Raw genomic sequence first — 12,581 nt, forward strand, 5'->3', positions numbered from 1 at the left:
TGGACACAGTAAGGCAAGAGAGGGTGGGAAGAATTGAGAGGGTAGCATTGACATGAATACACTACCAAGTGTAAAATAGATAGCTAGTGGGAAGCTGCTCTCTAGCGCAGGGAGCTCAGCTTGGTGCTCTGTGATGGCCTGCAGGGGTAGGAGGGAGGCTCAACAGGCAGGTTGTATATGCATATGTATTATCTGATTCACTTTTCTGTACAGCAGAATCTAATACAATGTTACAAAACAATTATACTCCAATTAGAAAGTTTAATATATTTTTTAAAATTTCCCTTCAACTTAAGTTTGGTTTCTACTGGCAGCCTTTGCTTCAACATTTGTAGTGGTCTTGGGGTTGCTAATTCCCTATTCTAGAACATTCCTCTCACTATAAGCCAGGTTGAACTCCGTGTCCTCCTAACCTCTGGTTCTAACTTATTCTGTTAAGTCAGTGGAATTGTCCTTCTTTTGTTGCATATGTTCTTTTCCAAGCCATTATTCCCAGTCATTTAACTGTTAGCATTTTCATTCCCATTACCATTCTTATCAGCTTCCCCTAAAAAGACCTCACTCCATTTTTCAGTATTGCTCTGGAGTGTGGTGCTAAGTAGAACACAGTGCCCACAACATGACTTGAGTAACCCAGGCCCCAGAGAGCTGCCCGTCTTCTGCCTTGTCTTCCTGCAGCCCACGACTGCCCTCTCTTTCCCCGGAGCTCAGTCACACTGGTGATACAGTTCACACTTGCTGTCTTTGGAAACTCCAGATCTTTTTACTTCTCTCTTTCCAGGATATCATTACTCTGTATTTCTAGGTTTAAACTTAGGTCATTTTTTGGACTTTTATCTTTTTTTTTAATTACTCTATTGATTTTCATCACTCTAGTCCATCATTTCTTACCTTCCTTTGGTTATTCATCCCTTTGAGTCTATGCTACAACTACAACTCTTTTATTGGGAAAAAACATCTACATAGATATGAAATTGTGTGTAATATTGGACTCCCCACGGACATCTGTATTTTGGATATCAGGGTAGGAACCTTTGTTTTAGTAACAGGGGCATCATGTGGTAGTAATTAATAGCATGGGCTTTCGTGCCCAACAGATTCACATCTGTCTCTGCTAGTTGCTACCTGACCTTTGACAATCACTTAATCTTGGTAAACTTTAAGTTCTTTATCTATAAAATAAAGAAAGACTAGTACGTACAGTGTCATTGGTGGTAAGGATTAAAGAAGGAGATAGCTCATGTAAAATGAATGCTAAGTGAATATTTTAGATATTAATCAGTTGAAATTTCAATCATGATTCCTTTAGCCATCTTTTCATTCTCTTATCCAATTTAATTTCCAAAAACATCTTATTAAAAAGTCAAAGAACTAAGCTACAATTCCTACTTCAGTTTCAGCAACAATGTCTGCTCTTAGGAGTTGCTACACCCACAGTTATCCATATGTGAATTATTTATTCTGCAAATTGTCTTCAGCCAGTTTTTAAGTTCTAGTTTAGTTCCCTCCTGCCAGGTAGCAGACTTCAAATGACCTTCTTCTTTCCCAGCCTCTTATCATCATTTTTTTCTGCTAAGAAATTACAAGTCAGGTTTAATATTGTCTTACGATACATATATAGAAATAAACCTGCTGCCAAAAATGATGAATGTATTATACATTAAGTCCCTAAATGAAAATAAATAAGTATAGGATTATTTCTAACATTGCTTTTCTCCACTTGCGTGAAAATTCAAGAATCAACCATATTTATATTTATTAGAGGGTTATTTTAAGATGAAAGTACTTATTAATGCTCACAGTAAAGATGATTTAACTTATTCAATATATTGCAATTTATTTATAGAGAAAGAAAAATATGTTATAGATTTCTTAGAGATTTTCTTTGGGAACCTCTGCTGTAATGCCAATAAATTAGCATCTTTTAAATTTTATTTTTAAGATCTCTTAAAATGTCCAAAAAAAACATTAAAAAAAGAAAAATTGATGTTTAAAAGAGAAATGTGATTTTTAACCAAATGTTTAATTCAAAAGAATGTCATATTCCTCTCCTATTTAAACCATTTATATAATATTGGCTACTATCAAATGCATAACATCGTGTGTTTTGTCATTTTTGTACATGTTACTTAATCACAAGCACTTATTAATGATCTCTTTTGAGTGCTGTTCATTTGGGGGGCAAGTCTAGATCTAGGTTTGATTATTCAGTGATTAACGTATTTTAGAAAGCATCAATTATTTCAGAGAAAAACAGCTCCTCTGTGTAGTCAGGTAAATAGAAAAGTTCCCCTGTGCCATAATTTCCTTTTGGTATTGGGAAAAGGTGTGGTCTGGGGAATTGAAATAGAACACAGTTACTTTCAACTCAAACTCAGAAGTTACCATCCAAAGTCAAGACCGCTTAGTATTAATAATATCTCACTTGATGTTAAGACATAATTTTTTTTTGCTTGTAGTATAGTAATGAAGAATATTATAATAATGAAGGTTATTGTTAATAATTATGTGTTTATTTTATTAAATTCTTGAAATGTTCAGATGGTCGTTTAGTGAATTCAGTTCAAATGTTAAATGTCAACCTAAAGCTGCCCCCAAATTGTCCTTTTGGAAAGCTTATGGGAAAACATAAAATTTCTACCCTTTTACCACCATGTCCCCAAAGAAGAGTTCTTACATCACTGCCATGGTATGACAGTTTTTACCATATTGACCTAATTAGAGTTATAGTCCAAATACTAATTAATTTCAATCTTAACTAGCCAGGGGTAAAATAGGAACAGATTGCTCTGAACTGTCCAATCTTGTTAGGTGAGATGATTTGTTGAATAGTAGTGCTTGCTATTACCCCAGAGAAGGCAATGGCAACCCACTCCAGTGCTCTTGCCTGGAAAATCCCTCGGACAGGGGAGCATGGTGGGCTGCAGTCCATGGGGTCACAAAGAGTCAGACACGACTGAGAGACTTCACTTTCCCTTTTCACTTTCATGCATTGGAGAAGGAAATGGCAACCCACTCCAGTGTTCTTGCCTGGAGAATCCCAAGGACGAGGGAGCCTGGTGGGCTGCCGTTTATGGGGTCACGAAGAGTCGGACACGACTGAAGCGACTTAGCAGCATCAGCAGCAGCTGTTACCCCACATGTGTCATACCACTAGTTATACAAAAATTTTAAATGGTTGTGATTTATTATTAATAATGTCACATACTTATGTCTGCTTTTCCAAAATAAAAATTACTAATGTGTCTCTACCAGAGATATTAGTTAGAATTTGTGCTTTATTTGTGCTTGGAAGCTTTATAGCTGAGTTGTCTTTGTTTTTTAATGAATAATTTAGCTATTCGCACTGAATATTTACCATCTTTATTTTGTGAAAACATTTATGCTTTGATATTTAAAAATAAGTGTTTATCTTTAGGGGAGCGGAGAGGATCTTAGGCAAGTATCTTCATTTTCCATCTAGGAGGCGAGGCACCTCGGCTGGGGCTTGCTGACAGGAAACTAGTACAGCAGTGAGTTGGAGCCTGACCACTTGGTCTGCAATAACAAATGCAATTCTGGGGACATTAGAAAATAAGATAATATTTTTAAAGATAGTAGATTCTTTAAGCTTTTGAAAGTGAAAGTGTTAGTTGCTCAGTCACGGCTGACTCTTTGTTACCCCATGGACTATAACCCACCAGGTTCCTCTGTCCATGGAATTTCTCCAGGCAAGAATACCAGAGTAGGTTGCCATTTCCTTCTCCAGGGTGTATTCCTGACCCAGGGATCGAACCAGGGTATCCTGCATCACAGACACATTCTTTACCATCTGTGCTACCAGAGAAGCCCATTTAAACTTATATTCCTGCCTAATAAAATGTTTGTCAGGGCCTTGAGTTACAGAGGTAGGAGAAGCAGGTTGGTTAAAGCATGCAGAAAGGACCAGATAAAGTATTGTCTTAGCACGTACACTGCAAAACATCCATGACAAGAATTCCAGGAACTGCACAAATTAGAGGGGAAAGAGATTCAAGATAGCAAATTTGGTTGCTGTTTTAAGAAGGGGAAGCAAAGAATTGTGTCTGGGGTAGGTGTGTTTCCTTCCAGTTGTGCATGATTAGGAAAAGCCTTAGACTTGAGAATCCTTGGAGATACAACATGATTTTCCTCAAGGGAAGAGTACCAGATACACCACAATTTTAGCTACTGTCCCCAATCTCCTGCCCCTCACAGGCTCATCCACTGGTTCCCAGAGCAGAGCTGATGAAGAAAACAAACTTGGGCTCCTTCATTTCTGTCCAAAAAAGACTTAACTCCCATTTGCCTCTCCACCCTGCCTCCATCCATCCTGATGCACTCTCCCCAACTAATGCCTTAATTAGATGGATAATCACTTTAAATGGTATCTAAGGAAACAGTTTTGAAAAAGAGATGTATTAAAATTAGTGAAAATAAATGTTTTCGTAATGAAGCAATTAGCATGATAGTTGAATGATCCTGAATGACTGTGAAGCTGGTACAAATAGACTCTATCCTTGTGTGCTGTTTTCCACAATTGTCCTGTGGATAATAGGGAGGGCTAGTGACTGCTTCTGACAAATGAAAGCCATCTGCAAATAGCACAAATCTTCCCTCTCAGGACTACCGAAAGGCAAACCCTTGGAGCTAGTCACCTTTTAATCTGTGGATATGCTAGCAAGTGGCAAATGACCATTCTATTGGGAACTGATTCCCGGGTGAAAAATACCATGGCGCTTCTTCTTTAATTAACAGCCTTTTTCACATTGCTAGCACATTAAAGCCATCCCAAAGAACACCCGTGCTTGTATAATCAGTGTCACAGCATCTCTGCCTAAACGAATAATAAATGTTCAGGTTCTATACTAAGTGAAAACCTATTCTCCAAGACTTTCACCTTCATAAAGATGGGCTCATAAAAATCGAAAAAAGAAAAATTGGAATGTGGTCTCGTGAGGATAAAAAGGCTAGTGTTAATAATTAACAAGGAGAGTGAAGTGGAGTCAAATTAGCCATAATAGAGCCCAGAGTGACTGGCAAAGTCACCTCTCATTATCAAAAAACTCATTAAGAAATGAAGAGGTGGAAATCCCGCTGGGTTATTCTCACACTTTGGCTGTATCAGAGATTATTTTTCAGATTTCTTTCAAATGAAGAACTGTTAGGTCACCATATTGTATATTAGGTTAATCTTCAAGCTTTGAAATGTGGAGGGCTGGCACCTGCATGTCGTTCTTCTTCAGTGCTTAAATGAGCTGTACATCTGAAATTCACAAATTAGTGTTTACAGATAGGTCTGTACATGCATCTACTAGGAACAGTTGAATGTAACTTCTAGATTATAGCAGGGCTGTGTGCCCACTTAGATTTATAATGCTCTTACAAATGATGAAATGACCAGTAAAATGCGAAAATGACCCTGATCCCAAAGTTGATTAAATTCAGAATTGTGTGTCAAACTTGTTTTACCCACCAGTATAGTAAAAGGAAGGTAAATGCAATGAGTCACTAGCTTTCTTTATATTGAGTTCTTCTCTCGAATCTTTACTACATGTAGACATTAAATTTTAATCTCTTTGTATATTTTCTTAGAAGTTAGTGTTACAGCCATACTCAATTGTTTCCATTACCAGAACGGCATTGAGGGACATAACGCCAAAGATCAGAAGGCTGTGTGTAACTGGAGTAAAATTCCAGACTTTCCCATTTGGCTTTAATACTAATCTCATGAAAGACAGCTTGAGAATTGCTAGACCACAAGACTTTCTGTTTATTTTTGCTTTAAGCGTTGCTGAATGTTCCCAGGTAGCTTTGTGGTAAAGAATCTGCCTGCCAATCAGGAGGCACCAGTTCAATCCCTGGGTCAAGACGATCCCCTGAAGAAGGAGATGGCAACCCACTCCAGTATTCTTTTTGGGAAAATCCCTTGGACAGAGGAGCCCGGCAGGCTGCAGTCCATGGGGTCCCAAAAGAGTTGGACATGACTGAGGACTAAAATAGAAGTTGCTGAACGATGATATTAGTTTGTTTTTCTCTAAGTTAATTCTTCAAGAAACAGGGTCTGAATGCCTATGATTTACTGACTCTCAGTCACCTTACTGATACATGAGTAAAAAACAATTCCTGCCCTTGAAAAGAAGGATATAATCTAATGGAGATGGCCATATACTACTATGCCCATCCATGGGTGCTACTATGGGCACTACTAACTATAATGCAGCAGATTATAAAGCTGCAATTTAATTATATGTACTATGTGCTATGACATTTTTAATTATAGTTTTAAACTTGGATTTGTTGGATTTGTTGCCCCCCCCAAATTATAAACATTATAACATCAGTGCTCTCACTCCTTCTAACCTCCTATCTCAAGAGAGAGTGAGACTTTTTAACTACTCTGGTGGTCTAGTGGCTAAGACTGCATTCCTAATGCAAAGGATCCAGGTTCCATCCCTGGTCAGGGAACTAGATCCCATGTGCTGTAACTAAAAGATACTGCCTGCCATGACCTTAGTCATGGTACAGCCAAATAGACAAATAGTTTTTTTTTTAAGTGCACTGAGAGGAAAGGGAGGGTTGGGTGTGGTTTTAGGAGGTTCTCATCCAAATATGGTATAAAATAAATATTACCAAACTATATAAAATTGCTGATCATGTTTTTAATTGATGGAGAATAAAACCTGAAGCGTTCTCTATTTTACTTAAACTTCAGTGGGATGCTCTCCGAGTTTCCTTTAGGGGTGGGATTTTTACTGACACTCACTCAGTAAACACGTATTTACAGAGTGGCTACTTACTGTCCCAGACTCGTGGTTGGGTGCTGTTCCTATATTTGAGTGGGGAGTACGTTTGGTTTGGTTTTGTGTGTGTGTGTGTTTTCTTTTTACATAATGCTGTTTTAGGCTACAGTCCTCCTGGCTTTTCTCCTGAACTTCATATTCATACTTCTGGGGATCCCATTATATGCATCTGTCAACAGGGAAAAAGTGAAAGTGAAAGTTGCTTGGTTGAGTTCGCTTTTTGCAACCCCATGGACTCCATGGAATTCTCCAGGCCAGCAAACTGGAGTGGGTGGCCTTTCCCCTCCCCTAAAGGGGATACATGAACCCTAAACACGATGCATGAACTCTTTTATCTGCTTATTCTAAATTTTTCCAGTGATTATTGTCTTAGTAACTGTTACTAATTGGATCAAGCTTAAATTCTCTGTTGAAATCTGACTGTTAGAAGCCTATGACAAGTACTTTTGTAAATGTAAGATTCTTTGGGGTATGTAAATAATCAACACTAATTAATTATTGGGATTAACTAATTAATTAATGCTCAAAATAATTGGGCACATCTGCACCCCAGTTTACCTTTTATTTAAGCCTTTTACTTTTTTTTTTTGCCATTTCTAATTGTACCATTGGGCTTGATGTCACTGATGCTTTCCTATTTTCAACAACGTGGTATTTGTAAAACATGAAATCTTTTGGAAAAAAATACTTTTATCAACAAAGTAGATGCTGGTCCTCCACTTATGTTGTCATAACTGCTATGTGAGAATCCTTCTGAGCAGTTCTTTCTACTTCCACACCTCTGGTATAAGGTCACAACATTCTTGGATGATGTCATGTTGCAAACCTGCCTCTTCCAATGAGCTGTTGCAGTGGATGCCTTGTAAAGGCCTGATTTGGACAGGTGGCAGTCCCAAATCCTAACCCATCCTTATTACACCATATGGGGAAGATAGAAGCACTCATTCTGCTGCCTGGGGCTACATATTAAGAGAGCTTTTGACAATGTCTGATAGGAGTGGGATGCAAACTGGCATATGGGCAACTGAGAAAAGGAGCATACATTTACATACACAAGTATAGTGTTGTCTGTATCCAAGGAGTCTTGCTTTTTGAAACCAAGTCCTCTGTCTCTCTTTACCTTTCTATGTGTATTTGCTCTTCATTTCTTCTCATTTTTCCTCTTCCTTTCTCTCCTCCATCCCATCTCTCCCTTCATCCTTCCTTGCCTTTTACTGAAGAAGTAGTACTACCAGTTGCCAATTTTCTAAAACTGTGGAACTTGGGTTTATAATTTGATATTTTTAATAAAAAAGGAAAACTCTGCTAAAACGTGAGCAAACTTTTGGCCAGCATTCAACACTTGTGACCGTACTTAGGAAATAATGGAAATCTCCATTTTCTCCTAATTCTGCAGGATGTAGTAGTCTGCTGTCAAGTCATAACTGAACAGAAGAAATACTCCCTTTGGTATATTCACTAAAATAAGAGACATAGAATTCCCTGGGGGTCCAGTGGTTAGGATTCCAGGCTTCCATTGCTGGGACCCTGGGTTTGATCGCTGGTCAGGGAATTAAGATCCCACAAGCGTGCCCAAAGGAATAATAATAATGAAATGAGAGACAAAAATTAACATTTATATCCAGTAGACGAGCTTGCCCAGGTGGCTTAGTGGTAAAGAATCCACCTGCCAAGCAGGAGACACGTGTTCAATCCCTGAGTTGGGAAGATCTCCTGGAGAAGGAAATGCCAACCCACTCCAGTATTCTTGCCTGGAGAATCCTATGGACGGAGGAGCCTGGTGGGCTAAAGTTCATGTGTATGTGCGTGCTAAGTCGCTTCAGTCATGTCCTACTCTTTGTGACCCTATGGACTGTAGCCCGCCAGGCTCCTCTGTCCATGAGATTCTCCAGGCAAGAATGCTGGAGTGGGTTGCCATGCCCTCCTCCAGGGGAATCTTCCCAACCCAGGGATTGAACCTCTGTCTCCTCTGGCTGCTGCATTGCCCATGAATTCTTCACTACTGAGCCACCAGTGGAAGCCCAGGCTACAATCTGTGGGAATCATAAAAGAGATGGACACAACTTAGTGACTAAATAACAATGAATATCCAGTAGAATTCTTAGCGGTCTGATATTGGACATTATGGTCTAAAAATAGGATTTCTCATAAAAGTATTTAGTACTGTATATTTCACATAAAATATGAAAAGATACACAGCCCTCGATACATTCTTATACAGAATAATAATGTAGTAACTATATAGTAATCTTCATAGGGCATTCAAGTCATTCATTCAACAAAGATTTGAACACTTGCTCTGAGACAGGGATTTTGTTGAATACTAAGAATATAGACATAGTCCCTTCTTCATGGACCTTGCACCCTCATAGGAAGAAAGAGATACATCATCAAGTACAGAAGTATAGCATGGACCACAGTAGAAGCCTGTGCAGGGTGAAGAATAAACAGAGGAGACCAGTAATTTGGCAAAAGGACAGCAGAATGAAGCATTTCAAGAGAGACTTAGACATGAAAGTGTCTACTTGAACTAAACCATCAGAATCATGGCTGGACCACAGGATGTAAGGGAGTCAGGTAACTGAAATGAGCCAGAGAGGTCATATTAAGACACCTCACAGATGGCTTTCATTTCATGCTAAGGCTTTTGAAGTTTCTCTTGAGGATCCATTAAAAAATTACAATCTTTAAGAGATACATTATTTGCTTCATATTTTAGCACACCCCTCTGCTTGAGATTTTAAGAAGATGAATGAGCAGAAGGAAAATTAGGTGCCTAAGACCAGTTAGGAAATTATTGCATTAGCCAAGATGGGAGATGAGAGGGTTGGAACTAGGACAACAGCAGTGTTGATGAACAGAAGGATGAGATGTGCTGGAAAGATAGTAAGGATATAAAATATGCTGGTTCTCACTCCTAATTGGAGGTAGGAACTGAAGGAAAGACCTCTGGTACAACTTCCAGGTTGCTGGTATATTGATCAGGTGGACGATCACTGTTTTTATCCCTAGGATCAGAATAAGAGACGAGAAGCAGGCTTGTTTAACAAGATAATAAATCCAGTGCTTATCAAGTATATCAAAAAAAGAGAGCTGTTACTAGAAATAATCTGAGTCAACTGCTACTTAATCTTAGAATCATTATAACATGTAATAATAACATAATAACCGTGTGTGGTTCTCCTTATGTGCTTCATTTTAACAAACTACGCATGACTTAATAGCCAACGTATCTAATCTCTAAATGTACAATAAAGAAGCATTTGAATTAATAAGGTAGAGTGCTCATTTGTAGATGTAAAATTTGTTTCATAAAAGAGAGCTCTTGCCAGAAATACATTTGAGTCAACTGCTACTTAATCTTAGAATCATTGTAACATTTAATAGTAACTGAGTGTGATTTTCCTTATGTGTATCCTCATCTTAACAAACTAAGTATGACTGAATAGCCAATTTACCTAATCTCTAAATGTGTAGTAAAGTAGCATTTAAACTGATGAGGTAAACTGCTCATTTGCAGGTGAAATGATTTGTTAACATTAGGCTGTATTTTGGCTTTGGTATAGTTCAAAATGATGATATTTAATAGTACCTATCAAGATGCAACTGCTGAAGAAGCGATTGGCTACCCACTCCAATATTCTTGGGCCTTCCTTGTGGCTCAGCTGGTAAAGAATCCACCTGCAATGTGGGAGACCTGGGTTAGATCCCTGTCTTGGGAAGATCTCCTGGAGAAGGGAAAGGCTACCCACTCCAGTATTCTGACCTAGAGAATTCCATAGACTGTATAGTCCATGGGGTGGCAAAGAGTCGGACACGACAGAACGACTTTCACTTTCACTTTCATAAAGATGCAAAGCCTAAGGTTCTTTATACTTTTTATTCATAGGCCATATAAATGAAGGCTTAGGCACACTGTCTAGCTATACAGCCATGTAAAATTGTCCATGAAATGGTCCTTTCAATGTGTATTATAAGCACATTGAATATTTTCACAGTGTTAGTTCTCTTTTATTTATTGAAATATAGTTGATATAAAATATTATATATTACAGGTGTACAGGGCTTCCCAGGTGATGCTAGTGATAAAGAATTTGCCTACCAGTGCAGGAGATGCAAGACAACGGGTTTGATCCCTGGGTCAGGAAGATCCCCTGGAGTAGAAAATGGCAACCCACTCCAGTATTCTTGCTTGGAAAAATTCCATGGGCAGAGGAGCCTGGCAGGCTGTGGTCCATGGGGTTACAAAGAATCAGACATGACTGAGTGACTGAATACGCATACATATACATAGGTGTGCCATGTAGTGATTGACACTTTTTAAATGTTACACTCCATTTATCTTTACTGTGCCATGTGGGCTATATTTCCTGTGTTTTGCAAAGTATCATTGGAGCATACTCTCTTATTTTTTACTGGAGGGTAATTGTTTTACAATGCTGAGTTGTTTTCTACCATACAACAGCAAGAACCAGCCATAAGTGTACACATATCCTTTCCCTCCTAAGCCTCCCTTCCAGCCCCCCATCCTACCCCTCTAGGTCATCACAAAGCATCAGGCTGAGCTCCCCTTGCTAAAAAATGACTGCCTACTAGCTATTGGTTTTATACATTGAAATTATATATTTCAGTGCTGCCCTCTTGCAGTTCATCCCACCCTCCTCTTCCCGCACGATGTCCACAAGTCTGTTCTCTACATCAGTGTCTCTATTCCCTTGGAGCTTATTTTATACCTGATAGTTTGTACCTCTTCCCTGGAGAAGGACATGACAACCCACTCCAGTGTTCTTGCCTGGAGAATCCCGTGGACAGAGAAACCTGGTGGGCTGCAGTACATGGGGTCGCAAAGAGTCAGACACAACTAAAGCAACTTAGCATCACACACCTCTTAATCCTCTTCCCCCTTCCTACTGGTAACTACTATTTTGTCCTCTATATCTGTGAGTCTGTGTCTTTTTTATCTACTAGATGATTACTTTTTTAAGATTCCACAGGTAACTGATATTATACTATTTGCCTTTCTCTGTCTGACTTATTTCACTTAGCATAGTGCCTTCCAAGTCCATCAGTGTTGCTGCAGATGGCAAAATTTCTTTTTTAATGGCTGAGTAGTGTTCCTTTGTGTATATATGGACATTTGTTGATAGACACTTCTTTCTCCATTCATTTGTTGATAGACACCTAGGTTGCCTCCATATCTTAACAATTGTAAGTAATGCTGCTATGAATATTGGGGTGCATATATCCTTTCAAATTAGTGTTCTTGTTTTTTTCAGACATATACACAGGAGTAGAATTGCCGAAAGACCACAAAGAACCAAAACAATCTTGAGAAAGAAGAACAGAGCTGGATAAATCACGCTACCCAATTTAGTTCACTTTTCAATTCATTGAATATAATGGTTTTGCTAACCTTTTCACTTTTTCATGTTGTAACAGTTTTTAAAAATTCTAATTCCAAATACATGTAAGTCATCTAAGATATGGTGTAGTATGTTTGTCATTTGCAGGGGTTTTTTTTCCCTTTTTTTTTTTTTAACCCAGAAGAGTTTACCACATTTCTAGATCTTAACAGATGCTAATATGATGATAGTAAGTTGAACAGATATGTAAATGAATAGAGAGAATGATAATAGTTTATGGTACCTAAAATTGAGATAAAATAGTATTATAATCTGGGCTTCCGAGGTGGTTCAGTGGTAAAGAATCCACCTGCCAATGCAGGAGATGCAGGGTTGATCCCTGGGTTGGGAAGAATCTCTGGAGGAGGAAATGGCAACC

General features: G+C 38.6%; 1 protein-coding gene across 10 annotated transcripts in view; it reads left to right on the forward strand.

The window, feature by feature from the left end:
- The window catches only part of CADPS2 (calcium dependent secretion activator 2), a 545,582-nt gene that overhangs the window by 457,410 nt on the left and 75,591 nt on the right, over window positions 1-12,581 (forward strand). The window lies entirely within an intron of this gene.

The sequence above is a fragment of the Odocoileus virginianus genome, chromosome 1 (genome assembly GCF_023699985.2).
Source record: "Odocoileus virginianus isolate 20LAN1187 ecotype Illinois chromosome 1, Ovbor_1.2, whole genome shotgun sequence".
NCBI classification, from domain to species: Eukaryota; Metazoa; Chordata; class Mammalia; order Artiodactyla; family Cervidae; genus Odocoileus; species Odocoileus virginianus.